Source organism: Equus caballus, chromosome 1 (assembly GCF_041296265.1).
Source record: "Equus caballus isolate H_3958 breed thoroughbred chromosome 1, TB-T2T, whole genome shotgun sequence".
Classification (NCBI taxonomy): Eukaryota; Metazoa; Chordata; class Mammalia; order Perissodactyla; family Equidae; genus Equus; species Equus caballus.
Window position 1 is genome coordinate 144229690 of NC_091684.1, and position 20770 is coordinate 144250459.

Consider the following 20770-nt stretch of genomic DNA (forward strand, 5'->3'; position numbering starts at 1 on the left):
ATTCTGATGAATTCTAGTGGTTCAAGCCATTAATCTTTAGAAAAATCATAAAATCTAGCCAGGAGGATCAATTAATTACTTACTCATAACGCTTACTCTGGATCCTTCTTAGAAAAGTTGGTATGTTTCTAGGAAACATCACCTTGATTTCTTTTAAACTTTGGTCTCCTTTTCCTCACCATTAGTTCATGGTTTAGGCTGTTTTGTACTTGTGTCTGTGGAGCAGAGATACTGACTGGGAAATAGGCGCTGTTACTCGACCATGAGTGTGGCCTATGAGGGCCCTGGTAAATGGCATTGGTAGTTTGATGTGGAAATGTGCGCTGGATTTATACTCCGTATTCATTCCCACTTCTCAGGTTCAACTGCTTTCATCAATTGCCTTCATTCAAACTATACCATAAGTTTACAAACTCACGTCAATGTAAAGTGTTGTGATTTGCAATCTGAGCAATGATGTTTGACTGTGCCTTGAACCTCAGGGTAAAACCAATACGTCATTGATGCAGACAGTCAACTTTCACTGTACTTGACCAGCATATTCAGACTTTGAATTAATAGTGTCATTAGAATTTGATAACTATTTTAGACCACAGATTTGTGCTACCTATGAGATGTGTTTGGGCATCCTTCTAAGGCAAGCAGTGGAGATACTTATGGCACAATTTAGGGCCAACAAAGACGTGTCCCCAAATTTTTCCTAATTATGGTTTTAAAATTTTTTGATTTCATGTGAAACATTTGGGGGGAGAAATCTGTGTAACATCAAAGTAGTTTATCTTGTGCCTCAGTTGATTCTTGAAATCTGCTCTTGGGTTTGTCTGTCTGTCTATCTGTATTTGTAGCAAACAAAAAAGCAAAAAGCCCCACCAAATTCGATGTTTGCCTGACTTTTAGGGCCCTGTCCTGCATTCTCTCCACGTGGCTCTCCCATGGGCTTCAACAGAATGTTTGTTTGAGGAAAGATGAAAAGGTCAGGCCCATGACGGACACATGATCAGAACAGCACCTCCATCTCTCAATGCACAGCTCCCGTTGGCTGTCCTCCATCAGGGTAGTCTGTGGCCCTTAGCTTTTTGGGGGTTGTTTTGTCGTCGTTGTTGTTGTTGTTCTTGCTGTTGTCGGTGCATAATTGAGCTCATGATGACTGAGAGATTGACAGTGCAGGAGACTGAAGTCCTCTGTATATCCGCAGGGCAGGCATGGTACAGAGCGCTTCCTTGCACAGCCTTGCCCATGAGCTCGTCCCTGGCCTGGAGGGACCCACTCTAGAGGTGGTAAGTAATTCAGTCTTTCTGCTAGCTCAGTCCTGGGCCTCTCCTGGACAGGGGCGGATGATTGTGCCTACTGTTTATGGTGGTTTGGGGTATGGACTCCTGGCCACCTGGCAAAATACAGAAAGCCGCTATGTGCATTATGACTTGGCTCTTGGATAAGTGGACAAAACCACTAGTTCAAGTTCGTTGGATACAAAGAGTATCCTCAACTAATAAGAGAGAGACCATAGATATTAGTTCATAGATAGACCATCCATCCATAAGGACCTTCAAGGAATTATCATCCCTGAGCATAATTTCAATGGCCTATTACAGAAACAATAACCAGTGGTTGGATTTTAATTCGTGGAAGAATTTAGGTGACAGCATGAGAGTGGTGGCTAGTGAGGAAAAACAGATGTTCCAGTAAGAGGAAAGGTAACCAAGTTGGCCTTGCGGCAAAGGCTTAACTAACTTCATCAGCCATACCTGCTTTAAAACAAAATCAAGACATAACCTGAATGGGTGGATTTTGATTGCCTAACTATGAAAATCAGCAGGAAAATTCTTAGGCCTTAAGTAGAAAATAAATGTAGAAAGACTTAAAATAAAGCTCCCTTAATGTAATTCAAATATTAATTGACAGAAAGACTTAAATCAGAAATCATCTGGTTTTCTTATTGATATTTACTTTCATGATTTGGGCGAGAGGGCCCAAACTGGGCCAATGACAAGATGGAAAGAATAGCACCTGACTAGAGAGTTGACACAGAACTTTGCACATGCCAAGGAGAAATTGAATTGTCCAAGTTGCATGTTAGTGAAAGTCTCCTGTGCCACTTGCACATGGAGATTGTTTTTGTCACCCAACTCAGCAGACAGCCCATCACATTTCTGATCTTAGCATCTCTACAGGGCCCATGACTTGTGAGGAAGAAGAAAATCAATCAGTTCTTTCTCTAATAACAGTCACCCAAATGACTTCTTCTTTAGCATCTGTCGGATTTTTCTTGAAAACTGAACTGTCCTAACTTGCCTATAAGTTTTCTTAAGATATTAAATTCCAACTCCTTTTAAATCATTTTGACATCTGTTCTTCAAAAAGTTTCGCTATCAGTGAAGTGTATGAATTCATCTTTGTACTGTCTCCAGACTTCCATATTTAGCCAGAGTTCTGGAAACCTTGGTCAAGACTTGACTACATAATCATTGACAGCTGAAGTCACCCCCTATTAGCAGTTTCAATCTGGGTTTCCTAACTGCCCTCACTGAGAGATCGTTCAACTTACAAATTAACATGTACAGTTGCAGAATATATTATCAGACCGCAGTGTCAGCTCACAGGTACACCAGTCAGAGGTGCGAGAAATACAAAATGAACCTGAATCATTGTGACATCCGATAACATTTTAGGCCACCTTGTTATCTAGAAAGCATAGGTATTGCTTCTGTTAAAAAAAAAAAAAAATGTTTTGGGTGATTTGAGCCAGAAATTCCCAGGAAAAGAATACTAATTGTTGATTCAGAGGAATCCATAAGCGTGGTCTTGGGAGAACTCAGATTCTCCTGAGTTCCTGAGAAGGGCGCCTTTGTCATGAACTTCACTTGGCCAGTGGGGGAAAGTAACGCTTTGGGGCCTCTGGTACAAAGTCATCATGACCAAACTAGTCAAGGAATTCTTCTATTTGTGATGTTCTTCAATTGCTCATAGGAAATGCTGCCATTGGTTTTTGGTGTGTGAACATAAAAGGGAGTTTTGGCTTGTGGGATAGGGACCTACTAGAGAAATTTTACACTGTGGTGTAGAATTTCGATTTCATTTTTGTGGTGACTATCTAGCACCTGCATTTGGTTGGACACTTTCAAGATCGCTTTTGCTTTGGTGTTTCACAAGTTTGTTCTGGTCTCTTTCCTGCTGAAATAGTACAATGCGGATAAATATCTTTTTCTTGGAATCGGCTGCTGTCTTGGTTTTTATTATTTGCCAAGGACAACTGTTCATTTGCTCCTGACTTCTTCATCTGATTCTATTTGGATAGTTCTGCATTCACTAAAATGTTAGAAGATAACAAATACGGAGGTGAAAAATGCAACAAATCATCTTAGCTCTTTCCAGCTCCTGGGAAATTTAACATCTTAGAGTTACAACCTTGGAGAATACATCAGGCAGCTACTACAAAGCAGACCCAAAAGATACCTGGTAGGCCCCCGGGATTGCTTTGAGAGGCAACAGACCATTGTCGCTTCCTCCTCTTCTCATCCTTGTTTATATTCTTTATTCTTCCTGTTTAAGACTGTTTTACTCTCTTTCTTCCACCCTCAGGAACAGGCACTTAGAAACATACTTGAATTGCAGGTTACTCAGTAAGCAGTCAGGAAAATGCCTCAGTTCAATCTAATTTAAGGTCAGTTTTCCCTAATAAATAACAAAATATGCTTCTGAACCTTCCAAAATATTTTAATTTTAACACGAATAGCTATTAAAAGGTAATTTAGTACATTTTCAAATGCTTGGTTGCTGCAGGCTAATACCTAAAATATAAAATTAAAGTACTATATTATTTATAAAGAGATTTTAGTTCTCAATAGTAAAAATACTTTAGTACAAATCAGAATATTTCTTTGAGAAATAATCCTTTGTATCTGTAAGGGAAAAAAAAGTGTTTATTGCAATCATTTAAAGTGGAATAGGTTAATGTATTCACTTTTCACCCCTGGAGACATGGCTTTGAATTTGACTTAGAGAAAATTAGTTTTGAGGCCTCAACCTCCTCTCCTTAGGCATTTGTTGATACCACAAAACCAACCCAACAATTTGTCACAATTGTTGCCATTTGCTCAGGAGGTCCAAGAACTAGAATAACCTTATTTTCTTGTTTTCTTTTCCTTTCCTTGAGGCCATTCTTTTTGGTTGTAGATTCTTAGCAACCCCAACCTTGGGGCTCCCCCACGTTATTTTCACAGTCCAGGAAAACTCAGGAACCGTTCTTGGCAAAGCTAATGGAAGGTGCTTTGGTTATAAAGTTAATAGGTTGCCGTGGCAACGCGTGTGACTCATGGTGTGACTCACGGCAATTACAATTTCAGTTGCCGGCTCGGTGTTTCATTGGGACAGACCTGAGAAGAAGCCACACTGAAGTTCTTTTAGTAGGCTCTCATCCAGATCCTGTCTACCCATTGACGAACAGTCAGGAAAAGGGATAACCCAGCGCTCACAAAGTAGCCAGAGGATTCATTTCTCAGCTTGCTAAGGCTCTTGGCCATCCCAGACATTACGCCTGACAACGATGGGACATGACCAAAATACAGGTGCTGCCCTCTTAGAGGGCTAAACAATGGACAACTATTTATTGAGGACCTACTATGTGCTGAGAGGTTCTTTGCCCTCAAGGAGCTTACAGACTAGGTTAAAAGGGGTGACTAGGGAGAGTGGGGACGTGGTCACTGAAAACACAAATGCCAAGTGTACCATTTCCAGAAGATTCAGCTCGTAACTTGGAAGCAGACCATGCTGAAAGTGTGAGAGAGGAGAAAACAATTAGATCATCCAGGATTCTGATCCTGTGACCTAAGCATACAAGAGCAATGAAGGGAAAGGTAACGATTTAACCCTGGGTGCTAAAAACTGTCCCTGTGGCTCCTCTCCACCCGTTCTCACCCAGAGTAACACCTATTGAGTGCCTTCAAGGTCAACCAGTCCAAGGAAGTAAAAATTCCCCATACTGTCTGGAAACGTTTGCCCTGTTAGACTCAGCCTGCAGAACGAGAGCCAAGGCCTCCTGGGCTTAACAGGATTTCTCCGTCTCATCATATTAAGATATAAATGGACCGCACTTGGCCTGCCAGTCAGTTCTTCCAAGGTAGAAGATTTGCATAGTCTTAAACCCAGAGTTCATGGTAGGGATCTGTGAATTCCATTAAAAAAAAAAAAAACGGGATATGTAGTTAAGTGTTTCCATCAGCGCATCCAGTTGATTCAACTTTGCTCTGCTCGTAGACCTCAGATTCATGAATTGAATTTGGCCAAAAAGTACTTGCGTTCCCATTTCATAACGTAGGTTCAAAAGGGTGTAGTGAGATGATGAACGGCTCTTTAAAACCCATGATCACTACTAGGGAGAAAACAAAAACGCCTGGCCTACTAGGTACTGGTGTGTCCTTGGTAGATTTATTACCTATTTAATAAAACTCATGTATAAATAGGTTGATCTTTAAAGAAAGACTGGATGTCTACTACAGAAGTCTGCATTACTTCTGGTTCAATCATGATAATAATGACGGCGACAGGAATAGAAGGACCAGAGTTGTAGTGGCAGCAGCCGCAGTAGCCGGAACTACCACACACTGAGCAATTCTAATATTCCAGGCATTATGTTTAGTGCCTTACATGCGTTAGTTCATTTGATCTCATGGGCTCCTTGAGTTTTGTACTACTCAAACCCCCATTTTAAATAAGAAAATGTATCTGAGAGATCAGTAACTTAACTTGGAGAAGTGAAAACACTTGCAAACTCATCCAGCCGGTAACGGGCAGAGCCAGGACTCAAAATAGAATACACTGGCTCCTTACATACACGTAAGTGCCACACTCTTATCTCCAATATCAACATTAGGTAATAGTTATGGAGCACTTACTAAGTGCTAGATGCTTTTCTGAGCTCTTCAGAAGTGTTCATTTGTCTCATCTTTGCCACAATCTTGTGAGGCAGGGATTGCTACTATCCCCACTCTACTGATGAAAACTGAGGCCAAAGGTCCTACAACTAGCTAGAATGTGGTGGTGCGAGGATTCATACAGTGAAGAACTTCATTCTGTAGAGTGGTCCTTCCACTCTAACTGTAGGAAGAAAGCCAAGTATAACATAGTTATTGCTACAGATGACTCAGGTTTTCTTTTACTTTACAAGTATGTTACCTATAAAGGCTTCTAAGCTTGGCGAACCAACTAATCATAAGAAAGGGAGATGTTATTTCCTCTATATGAAAAAATTCATTTAAACAAGGTGGTCTACTGGAAACTACATAGCCTTCTTATTTTAAAATGATCATTACCAATTTTTTTAACGATCTAACCTAACTCACCAAAGAACTGGCATCCATTGAACATCACTGTTCAAACAACTCAACTGATTCTGTAATAAAACAATAGTTCCAAATAGTTCCTTTTGCTCCTGAGATAGTCATGTTCCCCACACTAGTTGTAATGTATGTTACTTAGAGCATGAACCCATTGTCCACTGCAGCAAAGCCTTTAACAGACGCTAGCAACATTTATAATAAATCTGTGCATTATTCTTTTGTCAAACCAACTTGATAATTCATGGATAACTTTCTTTGTCACGGCGAGGTAGTATGGTTCAGGATACTGTGGTTTCCCTGAAACCTAACCAGAAGCAAACAAAAAAACCCCCAGAAAGCTAAAAGAATGCCTAGGGAACTGAAATATATTTCAAAAGGATACATAAGAGAATTAAACATCTAGGTTTTAAGTATGCTCAAGCATCCCTAAATTTAGGATTGGATTTACAGTTACATCAGTTTCTCGTTTATTGGGATCTGCTTCCAAAGGAATAAAAACTTAGGAGAAGCAGAGGTGCCAACATGTTTGAAATATGAAGAAAGTTATTGGTCTATATAACTGTCTTTATAAATTACATGAAATTTTCTACACTAACTTTATCAACTACACTGCCAGGAACTACATGTGTCTTTGTAGTCACGTGGTCCTTTTGATTACAATTGATGTCCATATCTGCACATGATGGTAACTAAGGTTTTCATTTCCAAACTATTCAATTACCCTTTTTCCTATGACTACCCAGATTCCTCACAGTGGAATGTTCTCCACCCACTTCACTTCCACCTCTGAGTAAACATTTTTCCTCTGTAGGAGTGATAGCTCTTTCCCCGTGTTCCTTTGTTAATCTCCTAAACCTGGACTCCAGCTCCTATTGTCTTAGTTAACAGCAAAGCACAATGATTAGAAGGCGTATCAAGGAACAGAAAATGCTAGAAGGTGCAAGATTAAAGTTTGGATTCAATGAAAGAGATTTAATCCATAAACTTTTTATTTTAAATTTTCTTTTTGGAGGAGAGAGGGAGGAGATTATATGGTGGATAATCCATATACCTGTAATACCAGGATCTAAGGAGGGAAGGCTGGAAAGCAGACCACAGCCAACACTCTAGAAAAAGCAGAGATCTGGGAGTCAGAAAAATTTTATTAGCTTGATATTTTTAACCCCTTCTCTGTGCCCAGCACTCTGTTAGACACAATAGAGTATAGAAAGTTTAACTCATAATTCTCACTCTCCAGTCCTTTAGTCCATATCTGAGGAGAAAGGATAGAGTCACTTGAGGAACTTTTAGGAATGAAAGAATGGCAGGAAAATGCAGGCCTTCGAGTCAAGTTGGGTTGTTGTAATGAGTTGGGAACACTAGCCGTGAGCTGAGCTTGATCTGGAAAGGTAGCGAGGATTAGCTGTGATCATAGATCAGCTCGGGGTTTGGGGGAGGATGGTGTAGACCTGACAAGAATAGAGTATTAATAAGGCAAAGAGAGGACATTAAGAATAGAGAGAAGGTTTTGGCTTTATCTCCTAACCGATGTGGAGCCACAGACTGTGTGTGACCAATACAGTGACCTGTAAACAATGCTTTTATTGCCACTGCCATTTAGCGAGTGTTGGATGAATCAGAGGTGCCATACTTCAGTCCCGTCTCTGAACTCAGACCAAGTCCCTCTCCTGTCACAGAGGTTCTTTTCTGGCCCTTCCTCTGATCAGCTGTGTAGAAAAAGTGCTTTCTGAGCAGGAAAGATCTAATCCAAAAAGAGAAGGCTGTTCTGATTATTAAAGAAAAAGGCTTTTCACTTTTTCTCCATCTTCCAGGCTTTAAGGTCTAATTGTAAGACCAGTTCTTGCCATTTCATTAAAAGCAGAGGAATGAAATGAGCAGAGAAACTTGAAAAATACATATGCACTTTGAATTGCGTGGCTAATGGCTCTCCTGCTTTCTTTCATTCGTGTAGCTTATTGGCCTGAGGCTGCTGTATGACATGAGGAGCCTATGTCTTTCCGACCCTTTTCAACTCATTCACACACAGTTTTATAAAAACTTGAACCCCCCCATTGCAAACCCTGCTCACCCCCTAGGCAGGCAAAGTAAACTGCATTGATTATTATTTTTTCATCAGCACAAAGAATTATTTCCCGCAAAGAGCTGGACCATACAGTAAGAGGGTATACTTCCTTTTCTCTTTCTTGGTATTTCTTAATTTTCCAAGAATGAGTTTCTATTGTTTCACTAACGAACGCTGAGGTCCAGAGGAGGTCTTTTCATTGGCCGCACGTTTCTAAAAGTCTTCAGTATGTAATGAACCATATTGGGTTAATTTATCTGTCTCTCTTACACAGTGTCTTTTTGTGTCGACAAAACTGAAAATTCACTTTCCCTCACCAAGTCGGGATAATTGATTGTTACCAGTCTCTGCTGTTAGTAGACAGGATAACAGCAGTGCCTCTGGAGGACACGTGAAAACTAAACTCTGTCCCCTGAGGCCAACGAAATAGCTGTTTGGTCCCTTGTGTGAAACTTCCTAATAACTTAACTGGGCAGCCTCTGGGTCCCTGGAGGCTTTCTCCACAAGAGTATTCCCTCTCTTTGTTAAGATTGCTTATTAAAAATGATTTTATAATGAAGTTGCCTCAAATAGCAGCTCTTTTCCTGGTTGTCCTTGAAGCTGTGGTGAAGAATCTTAGAGACAACTGTCTAGGGTTTTCCTCCTTGTTAAAAACTTCTCTCTTACCACTGTTACTCTTGATTTTTAAGGAGACAAAGTCTAACTGACACGAGTCCCTCTCCGGTTGATTATGTCACTTAAAACCCTGTGCAAGGCATTATTGGTAGTTTAGCTTGTCATTTGGGCTGAGGAATCGAATTGATCCAAATGGATTGAGGACATTTAAGTCTGCAACGGGAACAAGGCTGTCAGGCATCCCCAGAGAGCCGTGGCCAAGGAATACTATTGCTAACTCTGCCCCTGACTCCATCAAAACAATGATTTCCAATTATTTTTTCCCTTTGGTCCTGGATTTCTCCTATCTGCAAATTAACCACTTTCCTGCCACAAGGGTCTGTCGTGAAGAGGAATCAAATAATAAAAAATTAGTATTGCATTCTTTGCTCTCCATGCACTATGTGTATACATTCAAAGACTTTAATAAATGTAGGCAATTAGGAAAAAAATCCAATTTTTGTCGTCTTCATCATCAGGCTGGCTTTGGGGCTCGACAGGGCTTCACTATGCCAGTATATTTAACATAAAGAATGATAAAGCAGTCAGTAAGGCTCACCATTGGAAACATCCACTTCAGACTTGGTCTCCTGTGGCCAGGGGACTCAGGGAACAACAAACCATATAAAGCTGTTAGTGACAGATTCAGCTTGAAATGTTTTCCTAACTTTAAGTCTTGTCAGGCAGTAAATCTGCAGAGCAGGGTCCTCAAGATGCAGCTTGCACTCCTTTTGCTTTGCTGTGTGAATACAGTAGAACGCCAATAGTAAGAGGGACCATTGCGAATCTTTTAGTGGAGAGATCAGAGCTTGGCTAGTTGTGCTAAGAATTATTGTGTGCTAAGGTTGTGCAAAGAAAATGCCTTGGCTAAATTCAGTTCTCTAAGACCAAGCATACTAGAAAATACTACCTTTACACTCAGCAGTTCCTGCCCCCTCCCCTCCAAATCAAAAGAAAAGAAAGAGAAAAACTATGGCCTGATTTGGAATTTCTCTGTCAGTCAGATCTTCTTATTCTACCTCCTTCTAAGGCTTTCCGTTGCCTGAAGAGTCTAGACTTCTTAGTATGTCACTCAAGGCCCTTCACAATCTGGTCTTAATCTTTCCACTGCTCTTTCCTTGACTTCTATGCTGGCAGTTTTGCCATTCTCAATGACCAGTTCCTAGAAGACGCTGCATGGGCCTACCTCAGTGCCTTTGCATCTGCTGTATCTTGTTTATCCTAGAATGTCCTTCACCAACTTCTGCACCTGTAGAAGTCTTACTGCTCCACCATGGGCCAACACAAATAGCGTCTGCCATACAAAGGGCATGGCAGCCCCACCTCGGTGAGTTCATTGCTGCAGGTCCTCTGCCCCCACGGTACATTGTTAAGGTGACGGTACAGAAAATATATTATAGCATAGTTCTTCTTTATGTAACTTTGTCCCACGAGATATGCTTTAATTATCTTTGTATCCTTTGGGCTTAGCAGAGTGATTGGTATCTATTATGTGCTCAATTAATACCTATAGATTTTAAGTAAGTATATGTGTATGTGTGGATGTACACACACGATTTTATGACCGGACACTCTACTTGCACATTTGAGTCCAGGGAAAAATAATAATCTTTTCATTGTTAACAGCTATAAAGAACAGATATTTATTATTTTAAACCCTATTGTGAGATTTGTACTATATTATTTTGGAAACCAATACCACAACTCAAAGGGCTTCTTGATTTCTGGCGATTTACCGTATGTATTTTGAGTCTCAGTTGTAGGACTGATGACTTTAAAGTTTCCTTTAGCAGTTTGTAAGATTTAAGTCAGACTCTCATCCAGAAGGTTTACAAGTACTTGTATATCGTTCTAAAGGGGAAGAAGATGACATTTTTCTGAGTGATCTCTTAAGTACCATTTGTGTGCATTATCAATACAAGATTTTGTAAACCAGATATTCAAATCTACAGAGTAAAAAGGAAAGAGGCATTTTCAGTTAACATTGGCATCTATTTAATTGCAAACAAGCAAACTACCAACTAGAGAAGAGAATTGGCCAGTCTTTCCAAGAATGGAGGGTGCATTCTAGCAAGGGAGATACCTTGTATCTGTCCAGTCTATGGAAGAAAAAGTGATCCTGATATGTTAAACAATTTGAGAAGTAGAGGCTCCGATGACAGTAGGTTACTTACTGAATCTCAAGGTAACTTCTGGAAAGAAATGACATTAATTTCTTCAAGTTCAGAATCCATGGCATTGCTTTGTTAGTCTGGTCTGGTGTGTAAGTATGTTTCCTTAACTTAGCGGGACCAATGATTTCCAAACTGTCATCCAATTCCTAAGTAGCTGCACATAACCCCATGGTTTCTGTCTGATTTTCCTTGGAAGCCTCCATCTCTTAAGCTTTAAGTGAAGCTTCCTCTCTACTTTTGTTTGTAACCTTTTCTTGAGTCAAAACAAGAGGAGCCAGATTATCCCCTGCGGTATCAGTTCCTTGAGTGGAAACCTTGCTTATAAATGAGAGGATGAGATCTGACCCAATAAAAGAATCTATTTTAATTTTAATTTTAATTTATTTCCTGGTGGCCTTTTATGCCTCCTTAGGCGATGACCTAACCAATTCTATCTTAACACTGACTTTTTTCTTCCAAGGTCAAAAAGCACCTTGGAATTATTATAAGAGGAGAATAAATGTCCTTTGCCTCTGATGTAAAGTCCATCTCTTCAGATAAAATTTGAATCCTGGTCTTCTCAGGTTCACAATAATTCTCTCATTAGGCATCTATTAGCAAGCCAAATAAGAACAGGATGAAGTAAGAAGATCATTTGGGGCTTTGAAGTTGATTTTTGATAGAAACACCATCTCTTGTAGCCTCTGGCATCCTTTTCCTTTCTCAAATGGGAGTCCGTAACGCAGTGAGGGGAGCTGTCTTCATTTCGTCCTGCAGTTTCACACAGCAAAGTGCAAAGTAGAAACTGTCGTAGAAGGCAGCTCAAACTGTGGTTTTCCAGGTTGGAAAAGGAAAAACTGTTACACATACATACACACCACCATCCCACTCCCCTAAAAAAAAGAGTTCTGACTGATATCTCTAAATCAAAGAACTTTCCATGGCCTGATTTGTGGAAGTTACCTAATCCTGAGTATAATTGGGGTGACTTGAGAGACAGGAAAATGTTCTCATTTTCATTATGGGAGCCACTGGGGGACAGTATCATTTAGAAGAATATGTTTTTATTGCCCTAAATTACTTTACCTGAGATTCTATCGATGTGTTTCTCTTAAGTTAGATTTCTAATGAACAAAATGACCAATATGGGCCCCATTCTCACAGATTCTCCTAGTGCTTAAGCTATTCCTTAATGGCCAGTGAGTTCTTCATTCTATCCTTGAGATCGAGAAAGAATTCTAGGGGGTTGGGTTAACATGCCCCTGAAACCCAGAAGAGCCAACTTCTAACATCCTGCATATGGCCAAAGGGTCTACATACTGTCCATAATTCATCCATATTAATACAATAGTAAAACCTCATCATAAAGTTTCTTATATTGTCTGAGCATAATTAAGTGGGCTCACCTTGCAATGCCAGACTTAGAAAACTTCTGGAACCAACCCTCTTGGCATAAAGGCTAGACTGAGCCTACCATACACTGAATAAAGGGGAGTTCTACCACATTCTCATCTAAAATTCATCATCTATTCCCAACTTGTCACACCACTGAAGTGTGTGTGGGAAGTCTTTAAATAAATGGATATCTTAGATGGGGTTCCGCAGAGGATAGACTCCAAGACTCTAAGATTTGCATTCAAAAAGTTGATCGGGGGTTGGGGGTTGGGGGTGGGGGGTGAGGGGGGGCCGGCTCCGTGGCCGAGTGGTTAAGTTCGCGCGTTCCGCTGCGGCGGCCCAGGGTTCGGATCCTGGGCGTGGACATGGCGCCGCTCGTCAGGCCACGTTGAGGCGGAGTCCCACAACCCACAACTAGAAGGACCTGCAACTAAGATATACAACTATGTACCGGGGGTTTGGGAAGATAAAGCAGAAAAAAAAAAAAAAGATTGGCAACAGTTGTTAGCTCAGGTGCCAATCTTTAAAAAAAAAAAAAAAAAAGGAAAGTTGATCGGGGAGTCTTCTGAGAAATAACACCTATAAGGGGTAAAGGAAGCTGGATTGGGTAGAAGGAGAAATTGAACTGTCATGCAGTTGCAACCTGAGTTCAGCAGATGCCACAGAGGGATCAGAAGTAGGAACAGCCCTTGAGAGATGTCCCACCTTGAGGCAAGGGGACTGAATATTTTACCCTGCATCAACCAGCCGCTGAATGCCAGCTGCCCCCAAGAGGGACATAATCTTGGGCAAGACAGCTCCCTTTAGCTAAAGGGGAGGCTCAGGAAACAGACTCATCTGTGAGCCATTAGCAGTCAACACTCCAGGCCCCAGGGGGCATAAGGGCCTCAATCCTGAAGGGATGGATCTGGGTGGCCACCACAGTGTCACTACAGGGGGACCAAAATGGACATTAAATTTAACTTTTGTGAAAAACATGTTTTCTTTATTTGAAACGACGCACATTTTATTGCTTAGCTAGGATTTAAAATAATAAAATCTATGCCTGGCCTCAGCATAATGGTATACCAGAATTGCAAATGCTGAAGAAAAAAACTTTTTTTTCCGTTGAATAAGGTTCTTCCTTAGAATTTCTGGTCCTGGATATGTGCATGATAAATCGTAGGTGTGTATAGTCCCATATAATGTTTTATTTTTCTACACATGGACATTCCAGAGAGTTAACACATTTTTCTCAATTATAAAAATAAATAACACATTTCCAACTCTTTGGGCTTATGTAAAATGTATTCATAAAGGAACAAAGAGAATGCCTGCAAAGAACTGAGTTATACATTTTACATGTTATTTTCAGATTTCGACAGTGTGCTACTGTCTAATAATTGAGATACAGTATCTGAAATGTTTTGCCTATTTATGTACAGGATAAGTCTCTCTTTGTAGTGGTTTATGGGACTCCACCCTCATTTTGCCTGTTAGCAACTATTTACAAATGAACTCAGAGTTAACTTGGAGATAGGTAGTGGCTGTCAAAGATGAAAACCATCATAAGCCAATCATCCCATAGCCCAATTGTTGTCACAGAAGAAAAAACTGCTCAGTAGTACATAGTGATAAAGTACAGAACGAATTTTAGTTTCATTCCTCAAAATCTCGACATAACCTCTGATTTAGTGAAATTTGATTTCAATTTTACTTCTAAGAATGAGTGATCCCCATAGGAGGAAATGAATCCAAACTGTTTCATGGAGTGTTATGTATGGAAAGATGGAGCTAAGTGTTTCCAAGCTTTCCACGTTGGTTCAAAATACATCTCAATCCCAAACCCGAATTTCTAAAGACTCAAATTCTTCTTCATGTGTCTCTGAGATTTTTCACAGTGCAGAATACCCCTCTTGCCTCCAGAACCAGACGCTCCAGTCACCTTGTAGATCTGAACAGGGGCTTTCCAGCTCCACGAACGCTGAAGGCTCAGACAAATATCTGAACCTGTAGTGTTCAGTTGGAGTCAGGGTTTATCTAAATGGAATTCAATCTTAATGGCTTGCCAGGGTTTAGTTTCCGTGCCTCTGCCTTGGAAAAGAGGGGCCTTTTTAGGTTGATAGTGAAGTTAATTCAGATCATTCTTTCCCTCATTCAAAGAGAATTAATAGATTGGAGAAATCCTTTACCTGGTCTAAAAGCTTCCATGGTTCCAACAACTCCTACCTGGGAAAAATCCCCAGCCATTATTTTGGAGATCCCTGTGTCTGAGCCCTTGTGAAAGGAATTCTGAAGCTGTGCCTGGACATCAATGGCAGCTTGATCAGTCTGCCCTGGGTATTACCATATTAATTACGAGGTCCTGGCGGATAGTAGCTTTTCAAGTGGGAAAATCATTGGGAGGACAGTCTCTTATAACTCACTCTTGGGAGAGGAATTTCGTGTATGTTATATCAAGTAACCCATCTAAATTGGCCATTTTACAGATTAGGCCTGACCCAACCCATCCGATTGCATGCATTCTGCAACCACTCTACTTCTTTCCCTACATGCTGATAGTGCAAATGACAGTGATTTGTTAATATAAAGGTAGCTAATGAGCTGAAATGTAAAGTAATTGCTATTTTCAACGGACAGGATGAATCTGCTCCTTAATTTTTTCCTGGAAAAAAAACCTCCGTATTTTTTTTTTTTTTGCCAGAATTTCAGTGAGTGATTCACATTACTGTCAATTACACGCCCTTATTATGTATTACAGCCACCAGGCAGCTGTCCAGGAAAACACAAGTCTGAAAATGCTTCTGTTTTAAGAAAATTAAATTCACGGTTGCTCCTCCTGTGGGCATGTGCAGCAGGCAGGAAGCCTCCACTTTCTTGCCAAGGAAAGGGGCCTTGCCTGCTTTATCTGGATTAAATAGCCACTCTGACATCTTGAGATCTTGATACCAATGCCCAGATGCAGGCTTAGTTTTGGTTTCTAAATAGTTTTTTTTTTTGTTTTGATGTCTGTTACAAAACACAGACTGGTGTTATAAAACAGTATTTCTAGTTATGAGTCACAGCAGAGCCTGTGTGTTACCAGAAAGGCCTCCTGCAGGCTGAATGGAGAAACTGTTCACCTTCCTGCTTCCCAAAGGTCCGAGTCTACGAGAGCGGAGGGCTCTTAGCCACGTTTACAAAGCTGGCCTCATTGTTGCCATGTTCACTCAGATGCCCCTTTATTGATGCGAATGAAGCTACAACTGAAAATGCTACATTTGCTATCGGGCTGCTTTACAGTCCAGGAACTTCAGCTTTCATGTGGGTAAAATAAACGCTGCTGGGGTTTGTCAGCTGTATTCTTCCTGGGAATGTTTTACAGTTTTACAAAATAGCTTTAAAGCGCACAAAGTTGCCTAAATTGTTTATGCATTTAAGAAAACTATGAGAATTCCTTGATATATTCCCAGTTCACAGCCTTCAACTACATTTGTGTCTGATTCATAGAATCAGACGTTTCAAATTGTGAAATATTTTAGTAGTGATGAAGCTGGCCTTCACATTATCTGTGTTCCAGATACATTGTGTGTAAGGAATGTTAGCATCTAAAAGAAATATTTAAAAGACAAAGGATTATGAGTTCAGTAAAATCAGTTTCACCTCTGCCCTTGTTTCAATGATGATTCAAGCCAAAAACTGAAAAAAAAGAATTTTTTAGATGGTACCAGTCTTTAGTATTACCAATATTTAGATGATATTAAGGAATTATTTTTTAATATTCTCAGGTGTAATAATGGCATGGGAGTTTTTTTTTTTTAGATCTCTGTTGGTTAGAGATGAAGACAAGTAGTTAGGGGGCAAATGGCAACATATCTGAGATTTACTTTAAAATGCTTCAGAAGAAAAGTATATTGGGGTGGGGCTGGAAAGAGGTAAACCCAGAGTGGCAAAATGTTGTTTACCAGGGGAGAGAGGGGTACATGGAAGTGTATTATACTATTCAGTTTTTGTATACGCTTGAAAAAGTTTTAATAGATTCACTTTTTTTCACCTTTTTTGTTGTCTGTTCTTTATAAGATGATTATTTTTACACTGGAGGTTTGACCACCTTGGATAATTAGTACTTAATGAGAAAGAGGTGACACCAATGAGCACATCAAATTCAGGAAGTTATAAGTGATCTCTTAAACTACATAAAATCCATGCATTGCTGTAAAAATTATGCATTAATTGTTAGCAAACATGTAACCTTTTATAATCAGGTTCCCTCACTTTCATTTCAGGTAGGAAAAAGTGTGAGCATTACTTGCACTTGTTGTTAAATCTTTTCAATATTATGATCATAAAGGCCCAGATTTGAGAGTCGAGTGGACCAAAGAGTTAATCTAGTGGTCCCCACCTCCCATACTGGAGACAAGGACATTTTCTCAGGAAGGTGTAAAGTGTCTTGTTCAAAGTCAGTTCCACTTGCTGTTACAGAAGTGGAAGCAAGAGTGGAACCCTTCGAAACCAGTACCCTTTTCGACTCTATCATGGTACTTCAATCTCGTCCTTTAAAATACTCATTAACAATCTGCTCTCTGGGGATCGAAGCAGTTTTCTAAATCCAGACCAGTGACTGCATGTCAGATGTTCATTCCGGGTAGTGTGGCCCCAAATTATCTTTTCTTTTATTGAACACCATTTCCAAGTTGTGTGAGAAGTCCCAGAAGTGATCATTTTTAATTCTGTTCTTGTTAATGCTCTGCAGCAGCTCTGCAGCGTGTTCTTCCTCCTCTGGCTTCCACAGACTTTCCGGCAGGGACGGGTCAATACACTCAAATGACAATCTAGGCTGACAGGAGGATACACTTGGTCAAGTGATTCCACAAGGACCATCCGCCACTTCTATCATGCCTTACCCAAGGCTTTTTGTAGTCTCAGCTGAAATTCCAAACATCACAATTGAAATAGGGATGTTTTTCTTCAAATGGAAAAATGGATCCTGTTTAGCATCTGTGGCCAAAACCTTTTAAGCACAAACTTCCTTGCTAACTAAATTTCATCTTCTTTGCCTTGTTCTTAACAGCAGCTCATTGGGATAAAGTAGGGGATCAGACTGGCATTTGTAAAGTAATTTTTACCCAGTCTTTTTTTAAAGAGTTTTACCAAGAGCAACCCTTGATTTCTAAAAACAGAGTTATACAAATAGATGGGAAAAGAGAAATAGAGACAGAAGGACTTTGCCCTGTTGGGGTGGTCTGTGGGGAGGCTAACCACGGGGTTTGGGCCCCTCCTGATCCTGTCTATTGCTCAGAAGTCTGCGTTCTCTTGTCTGTTGGATGCCCAAGGAATACAGATTCCATGCATTCATTCAGGAATTGCCCTGACCTTACTGACCTAATTCGTAGAAGGCACTGGGGATATAGAAAGAAAAGATTGACTCTCTATCAACACCACCACCCTGTTTTTTTGAAGGAGGCAGGGGTACAGAGACATAAAAGTGCACGAACGCATAATCTAAGTGCATTGGATACAAGTGCTAAGGAAAGAGATGATGTAGGACCTGCCCCTCACTGGGGGCTCCTGGAAATCACCTTGGATGAAGATCCAGCTAAGTAATATTCCAGAGCATGAAGGAAGCACTGAGAGAGCATTCTAGGCAGAGGTAAATGGAAGTGCACTGTGAAAATGTGGTTATTTGTCTGTGTCGAAGGTATACTTAATCCTGAGGGTTTGAAAAACTCATTTCATCTTTTCCTTTTCTTCTCAAATGATACCTTCTAAAAGACATTCACTTAAATTACTTAGACCTCAAGATAATAATCTGGTAGAGGATTGGACAGATGAAAACAGGGAAGTACTTTGTTTCCATTTCAGGCTCCCAAGGAGCTTCTAAAGCGTCTCCACTCTGGCGCACCTTCTCAAGAACTGGCTTTGTTGTCAATACAGGGAAGTTCATTCCTTTTCTGGGCCTTCACATGCAGCATCCTCTGACTGGGGAGTAATTCCTCTAGTCCTCCAGGGGCAAAAGAGTCAGCTTCCCATGGTTTTGTTCGTGGAAGTATGGTTTGTCTCATTGTCCAAAGCTGTTGTTGCTTGGTTGTCATGGAGAAGGCCTGTTTCCTCCAGGGGTTTGGCAGAAGCATCATAAGCTACAGTTAGGCCCACTAAGACGCCCAGATAACAAATGAGAGGAGGAGGAAGGGAAGGGGGCAAGGAGGAGGAGGAGGAGAATGAGAGGTAGGAAAAGCACAGGTAGCTTTGGCACTCACCCAGGGGTTCTTTCATGAGCCAGCCTCCAACCTGGCAATCCGTAGACAAGGCCTTTTACTTTGTTCAGGAAACCCTGGAGATTTGTGGTTTCTCATATTCACAGTGCTGTGTGCCAACCCACATAGCCAATTCTGCAAGCAACCAGTGTTGCCGACACATGACCCATATTTCTCACAAATCCCGCTATTCAATGGTCTTTCTATTCTTCTAATTATACCAAAAAGAGAGTCTCTAGTGGGTAATAATCTCTCTTTGCTAATACTTAGTAGTTGGTTTCCAAACCAAGAGCTTTCCTCTATCACAGCTTGAGCGTGTTATTTTTATTTTAGAGCCAGCCACGACTAATGAGAAGGAAAGAGTCTCTTGGCCTCCTGGGGTGGTGGTCAATGGATTTATCCTTTACTCTGCCTTCCTTTTTGACCCAGTGCCTCACTTGGTTTGGCTCGCCTAGGCAGACAGGGAGCTACCTGCCCAGAAGATCTCATCCATCGTGCATTGTGTGGTCTGGCTCGGTTGCTTACTTTTTCAAATCAGATACTCAAATAGCATGTGTTGTGAAATCCTTAACTAAGTTATAGTCCAAGTACTTGGTTTTAAGGAATCTTGAAAAAAGGAAGAATTTCACTATTTCCCAAGTTTGACTAATAGTGTACAAAAAAAAGGCCGGGGGGGGGCGCATCTCAGGGGTCAGGGATTTACAGGTTCCTTTTTAACCTTTACCTCTTTTGTAGAGCTTATCTCTGTTTACTTTGTATCATAATTTTTTATATACATGTATTATCTCCCCTGCTAGACTGTAAACACTTGGCAATATTGGTGTCTGTTTATTTTCGTGTAGCTCAAACTCCTTGTACCATCATCTAATGTAACAAGGCACATTAGGTGGGGATGCACCTTGGGTTTGGGACTCAGAAGCCTGGGCCCTAGCCCTGGATCTGCTGTCTCCTGGCCAGTGTGATCTGGGAAACTCCCTCTGGGCCTCAGTTTTCCTCATCTGTGAAGTGAGGAAGCAGGAGCAGATGATCCCCCAAGGCCTCTTCCTTCCTAAATTATGATCCTAAGAGTCAACTAGATCTCGAATTGGGAGAACTGAAGTCATTTTCAGTCTTTATCATTAATTTTTCTCTGTTCCTGTATTTCAAAACTGAATCATCTAAATTCTTCCAGTTTGGTAGAAGATATTGATTTTACCTCTATGATAAATGTAAAAGAAACTTGAATGAGAAGTTACTGTAAATCACTAATCTAACCATTAAATGTTAAGTTCCTTAAGGGAACTGTTCTTCAATCAGCCAGAATCGCTTAATTTATTTTTCTTTAAACTAAAAGACTTGCAAAAATTGAACAAGCGAGAGAGTCCCAGAAAAGGTGAGGTATGTTGCTGTGGTCTGCAGTCCCTGTGCCCAAAATACATGTAGCATGTTGGCAGGTATGTGTCTGGGTCTGAGGTTGGAGGGTGCTCACCTTTGTTCTTCTTTAGTTTATATGAGTAACATCGGATTGAAGTTAACATCCAGGGAGGCAGAGAAGGCAGAGGTGTGGGGAGGCGGGGATTGAGTTTTGTAGATGGCTTTGGGAAGGGGGTGGGGGTCTCGTTTATACACTGGCTCTGAATGTCATTCATTCCATCATTTACTTGCTAAGTGCCTACCATATACCAGACATTCTTCAAGGTGCTGGTATCTGCCAGTTGTATTGTACAGTATGAACGCTGCCTGTTCGTCCTCCCTGTCTCCCTGGTGCTTTGAGTCCCTGGAAGCACTCAATAGGTATTCTTAAAGCAATTGGCCTCTAAATACTATTTATTATGCCCTATGGTCTCTTTCACCTGCCCCCAGGGAAGAGCTTTCTAGCCCTGAAGAGCTAATACAAAGCTGCATAAACACTGGGGTCTTGTCACAGATGACTGGGTAACCATACACCCAGCTGAGCCTTAAAGAAATGTTCTTCTCATC

At 40.8% G+C, this 20770-nt stretch overlaps 1 protein-coding gene across 1 annotated transcript in view; it reads left to right on the top strand.

Moving 5' to 3' along the window:
* RORA (RAR related orphan receptor A) overlaps window positions 1-20770 on the top strand; it is a 687966-nt gene that overhangs the window by 514152 nt on the left and 153044 nt on the right. The window lies entirely within an intron of this gene.